Consider the following 6,000-nt stretch of genomic DNA (forward strand, 5'->3'; position numbering starts at 1 on the left):
GTCGAGTCCCTGCTGACGTTGTCCTGCTGCCGTAAGAGAGCTGGGGGCCGCCGTCGTCATAGAGCTCGTGGAGCGCCATCATTGCCCCTCTTGGCGGAGCTGGCCGGACGAGACGCCGGTCTTGTTCTCCGTGACCCGAGTCGATTCAGGGTAGGGTGATGATGACGTTTCCTGTTGACGTGGCGGTCTGTGCTCTAGGCAGGGCGACGTGGGGTTTCCTCCGAAGCCGAGGTTGAGTCTTGCCTTCAGTTGCCGTGGCCGAGCCCGAGCCAGGGGGTCGGGCGAGGCGGAAGTCGTCCGGCCGAGGCCAGGGCGGAGTCCGAGCCCTGGGGTCGGGCGAGGCGGAGTTTCGTCGTCTTCCGGGTCTTAGCCTGAGTCCGAGCCCTGGGGTCGGGCGGAGCGGAGTTCGCCGTCTTCCGGGTCTTAGCCCGAGTCCGAGCCCTGGGGTCGGGCGGAGCGGAGTTCGCCGTCTTCCGGGTCTTAGCCCGAGTCCGAGCCCTGGGGTCGGGCGGAGCGGAGTTCGCCGTCTTCCGGGTCTTAGCCCGAGTCCGAGCCCTGGGGTCGGGCGGAGCGGAGTTCGCCGTCTTCCGGGTCTTAGCCCGAGTCCGAGCCCTGGGGTCGGGCGGAGCGGAGTTCGCCGTCTTCCGGGTCTTAGCCCGAGTCCGAGCCCTGGGGTCGGGCGGAGCGGAGTTCGCCGTCTTCCGGGTCTTAGCCCGAGTCCGAGCCCTGGGGTCGGGCGGAGCGGAGTTCGCCGTGGCGCCTTTGGCAAGGCCTAATTGCTTGTCAGACTCACTCTGTCGAGTGGCACTGCAGTCGGAGTGGCGCAGGCGGCGCTGTCCTTCTGTCAGACTGGCCAGTGGAGCGGTGGAGTGACGGCGGTCACCTCGGCTCTGCCGGGGGCGCGTGTCAGGATAGAGGTGTCAGGCCACCTTTGCGTTAAATGCCCCTGCAATTTGGTCAGTCGGTGTGGTGATTTAGTCAAGGTTGCTTCTGAGCGAAGCCAAGGCCTTGGGCAAGCCGGTGATGTGTCCGCCATAAAAAGGGGGCCTCGGGCGAGACGGAAGTCTCTCGAGGTCGGCTGCCTTCGGCCGAGGCTAGGCTCGGGTGAAGCGTGATCGAGTCACTCGTGTGGACTGATCCCTGACTTAATCGTGCCCATCAGGCCTTTGCAGCTTTATGCTGATGGGGGTTACCAGCTGAGAATTAGGCGTCTTGAGGGTACCCCTAATTATGGTCCCCGACAGTAGCCCCCGAGCCTCGAAGGGAGTGTTAGCACTCGCTTGGAGGCTTTCGTCGCACTTTTTTGCAAGGGGACCAGCCTTTCTCGGTTGCATTTCGTTCCGGTGGGTGCGCGCGAGCGCACCCGCCGGGTGTAGCCCCCGAGGCCTCGGAGGAGTGGTTACACTCCTTCGAGGTCTTAATACTTCGCTTAACGCTTCGGCTGGTCTGGTCGTTCCCTCATGCGAACTGGCCGTAGCCCGGGTGCACGGTCGGGGCCCAAGCTCTCGGGCTGGTATGTTGACGCTGTCAACGATTTGGCCGGAGCCGGTTTTTGCGAGAGCAGCCCCCGAGCCTCTGCACAGGGCGAGAGGACGATCAGGGACAGACTCGGCTTTTTACATACGCCCCTACGTCGCCTTTCCGCAAGGAGGAGGGGGGGAGTGCGCCATGTTACCCTCGATGGGCACCGAACATGGTGTCTCCGGTGAGCTGCAAGCGGGTAATCCGAGTGGACGTCCGTGCCCCGTTCGTTGGGGGTCGGCTAGGGGCCCAGAGGCACGCCCAAAAGTACCTGCGGGTGACTTGCCGGACCCGGTCCCCTGGCGACGGGGTCCGAGGGCTCGATGCCTCCCTCCGATGGGATTCCGTTACAAGATCGTTCCCACTGGTCTCGGATATGTCCTAGGGTACCTCGGGAGCGCAGCCCGAGCCTTGGTTATGTATCGAACGTACCCCTGGTCATCCCTTGCTCGGTGTCTGAGGCGACTGTGAACCCTTCGGGGGCCAGCCTTCGAACCCCTGATCAGTAATGGGCGCGGAGCCCGAGTAGCCTGAGGCGGCCATGGAGCCCTTCGGGGGGCTGGCCTTCGAACCCCTGACCAGTAGTGGGTGTCGGGCCCACGCGATCTGAGGCGGCTGTTGAACCCTCGGGGGGCCAGCCTTCGAACCCCTGATCAGTAATGGGGGGCGCGGAGCCCGGTTCCTTCGCGGAGAAGGATCCCTCTCGGGGTATCCCCCTTCCCCGGTCCCTGTTGCAAGAGATAGAGAAAGAGGAAAACGGAAAAGGATACGAAATCAGACGACGTGGCGTACCTTTTCTGACGCGGTTATTAAGGCGAAGGTGAAGCGTCGCGCGCTCCTCCCGCCAGAAGCGCCGCGTGTCCCGCCGCGGAGTTAATGCGACGGGGCGAGTGGTTGGCGGGGCGGCCGTTGCGCGCGGGTGATCCGTTCGAGGAACGGGTCACGGGTGCACCGTCTTCACGCCGTGAGAGGAGGCTCTCTTGCTGTCTCAGGATGGGACGTGAGCCTGGCTGACGACGTGACCGCTGCGCCCGCCCGCCTGCCACCGCTATTACTATCGGCCCACTTTCGGTCGCTTTGACCGACGCGCCAGTCTGGCGCTGTTGGGTCGCCTCGAGTCGTGGCATAGGCTTCGCAACCGAAGAGGCGCGACGGTGGCACAAGTGGCGGTGCGGTTGCTTGCATGCAGCAACTGGCGTGCCAGTTGCTCGACGCGTGGGCCTGGGCCCCAGGCTGGCGTGCCAGAAGTTGGAGAAGCGCGTCCATCTGGCGCGGTTGCATGCCGCCTGCATGGCTGCTCGCCCCTTCTGCCCGTTGGTCTGGGCGGAAATGGGGGGTCGCCTGTAACCGCTGGACGGTCGTGCGCACCATGCGCGGCGGTTTGGCTTCTTCTGCCCTGAGCCGGCTTGCATGACATGCGGGACCCAGCCCCCGAGTCGCAGGGGAGGGCCTTGGAGCGTGTTGGAGAAGACTCGGCCCGCGGCGCCTGGGGGCGCACGTAGGGGGAGTTGCCTTTAAAAGGAGGGAGGCTCCCTTCGTAAGGCAACCATGTCTTCTTCCTTCCTTAAGCGCCGGGTCTTCCCGTCTTTCAAGCCCCCGGATGGGGGACATCCGCCGCCTTTCCGCCTCCTCGTTGGAGGAACACAACTCCACGGGAGTTGGTACCTCTCAGCCATCGTTCGGCTTCAAGGATTTTCATCATGCTGCCCGGCTGCTCCCCTCCGCCGGCGGTCACCTGAGATGGCGACCTCCGGCTTGATGGTGAGGGAAAGCGAGCCGGGCCGCGGCCTCTTCCTCTCCCTCAGCCTCAAGGATTTTCATCGCCAGGGCTGGGGAGGGGAGTGCGCCGAGTTGAGGTCGGCCCCCGCGTGGGCGGCAGCCCGCTCCTTCACTCAGTGATCGGAGGGGAAGGCGGCCGTCGCCCGTGGCGCTGGCAGCTGCAGCGTGCCTGGCCTTCAGGCGTGAGTGGCTTCGGAGCCACTCGCGGCGCCGGCATCCGCCGCGGCAGCTTGAAGAAGTTCTCCCGCCGGCGAGATGGCCGGGGCCGACCGCGGGCTGACCTCCGACTCTATGGCCTTCTGCCCGTCCTTGCCTCACAAGTTTTGGCATGGGCGGGGGCTTCCTGGCAGCGGCATCGAGCCCGAGGCTGGCGCTGCCGCTGCTTGGTCCCTCGGAGCAGAAGGCGTTGTCGTCGCTGCTGCTGGAGCGGGCGACGGCGCACCACTCGTCGGCCTTCCGTTGCTCCGCAGGCCTTCCCCCTCGGAGTGGGGTTGTCTGTACCTGCGGAGGGGGAACCGGAGTTCCGTTTGTAATGGCACTTCGAATGCCAGTGAGTTCGTTCATTGTGGCTGTCGAGGCCTGAACGTGTATGTAATTTTGGCACGGAGCCGTGTTTTTTCCTCATTTCCGAGCACTAAGTCTCGCCTGTTTTATTATCTGAGCCGCTTTACCAAGCATGAGTTGCCCCGTGTCAGGGTGACGGGTGAGGTATCCGTATCCCGGAGGCGTAGGAATCCCTCGGCCCGTTCGGCCTTGTTACGTGAGGCTCTTCTAGCTTAGTTGAAAGGACCCCTCGGCCGCCCTTTGGTGGATCGAGGCCGGGGGTAGCGATATCAGTATGAACAGAGGCGGAGTTGGCTCGAGAATGGGGAACCTGGTTGGCCGGAGCCTAGCCGTGTCGCCCGTCAGCGGTGCCGACGCCCAAGTTGGTCAGTCGAGGCCTCGGATCGGGCTAGCGCCCTTGGAAGCCGGTTGCCCGAGGCCCCAGGGGTAACCGGTTGAGCCGCCTGCTCGGGCCGGATTCCCGGGGGTGCCCCTGGACCTCGGCGCCGCCCGAGGCTGGGTCGGGCTTTGTTGTAGACGTCGTCGATGCCGAGGGTGCTACGGCTCCCCTCGGCGTGAAAACCCGAGCCTGCAGGATCAGATCGTCTTGTAGCGTGTGTTTTCTGCGGCCGCCGAGGCCAGAAGAACACGCCCTCGCCGCGCTTGCGGAGCTGCGTCCTTTTTTCCTCTTGTTTCGAGCATCTGGACTCTGTCGGTAACAGGGATGTTTGTGTGAGCGAGAGTTGCTTTTCGCGGAAGGGACGAGTGAGGTATCCGTATCCCAGAGGCGTGGGAATCCCTCGGCTCGGTCGGCCTTGCCGCTTACGCGTACTTTCACCCGTCCATGAGGCCCTGTCCCCGATTTAGTCGAGAAAGCTTGAAGGACTGCTTCGGCAGGAGAGCTTCCGAACGTGATGACTCGTTCGGTCCACGGAGTCGCTTTATCCGAGCGCAAGTTACTTATCGCAGAAGGGGACGAGTGAGGTATCCGTATCCCGGAGGCGTAGGAGTCCCTCGGCTCGGTCAGCCTTGGCTGCTTACGTGTACCTCGTCGTTTCCAGGATCCGCTTTCCAAAGTAGTCAAGAAGCACGGAAGAAATCCTGCTAAAAAGAGGTCCTTTTTCGAGGAAAAAATTCGACGCAGAGGGGGTCTCCCCCCTTTTAGCCCCCGAGGGAGGGTCGGGCTTTGCCGAGGCTAGGCCGACCCTTCCTTGACAACTAAACTTTGCGTAGGTGCGAGGTATGTGAACAACTTGAAAACATCTTAAGGGTAGAAGCGACGTAGCTGTTTGATGTTCCAAGCGTTGCCGTAGATCTCGCCTTGACTGTTGGCCAGCTTGTATGTTCCGGGCTTCAGAACTTTGGCGATGACGAACGGCCCTTCCCAGGGGGGCGTGAGCTTGTGCCTCCCTCGGGCGTCTTGTCGCAGCCGAAGCACCAGGTCGCCCACCTGGAGTTCTCGGGACCGGACCCCTCGGGCGTGGTAACGTCGCAGGGACTGTTGGTACCGCGCCGAGTGTAGTAAGGCCCTGTCCCGAGCTTCCTCCAACTGGTCCAGCGATTCCTCTCGGTTGGCTTGGTTGCTTTGCTCGGTGTAGGCCCTCGCCCTTGGGGAGCCGTATTCCAGGTCAGTGGGCAGGATAGCTTCAGCCCCGTAGACCAGGAAAAACGGTGTGAAGCCCGTGGCACGACTCGGCGTCGTCCTTAGGCTCCAGACCACCGAGGGGAGTTCCTTCATCCATCGCCTGCCGAACTTGTTGAGGTCGTTGTAGATCCGAGGCTTGAGCCCTTGTAGAATCATGCCGTTGGCACGCTCTACTTGCCCATTCGACATGGGATGAGCCACGGCGGCCCAGTCCACCCGGATATGGTGATCCTCGCAAAAATCCAAGAATTTTCTGCCGGTGAACTGGGTGCCATTGTCGGTGATGATGGAGTTCGGGACCCCGAAGCGATGGATGATGTTGGTGAAGAATGCCACCGCCTGCTCGGACCTGATGCTGTTCGGAGGTCGGACCTCGATCCACTTGGAGAATTTGTCGATGGCGACCAGCAGGTGCGTGTAGCCCCCGGGCGCCTTTTGCAAGGGACCGACGAGGTCCAGACCCCATACAGCGAAGGGCCAGGTGATGGGTATTGTCTGCAGAGCCTGAGCGG

This window comes from Zea mays, chromosome 9 (assembly GCF_902167145.1).
Source record: "Zea mays cultivar B73 chromosome 9, Zm-B73-REFERENCE-NAM-5.0, whole genome shotgun sequence".
NCBI lineage: Eukaryota > Viridiplantae > Streptophyta > Magnoliopsida > Poales > Poaceae > Zea > Zea mays.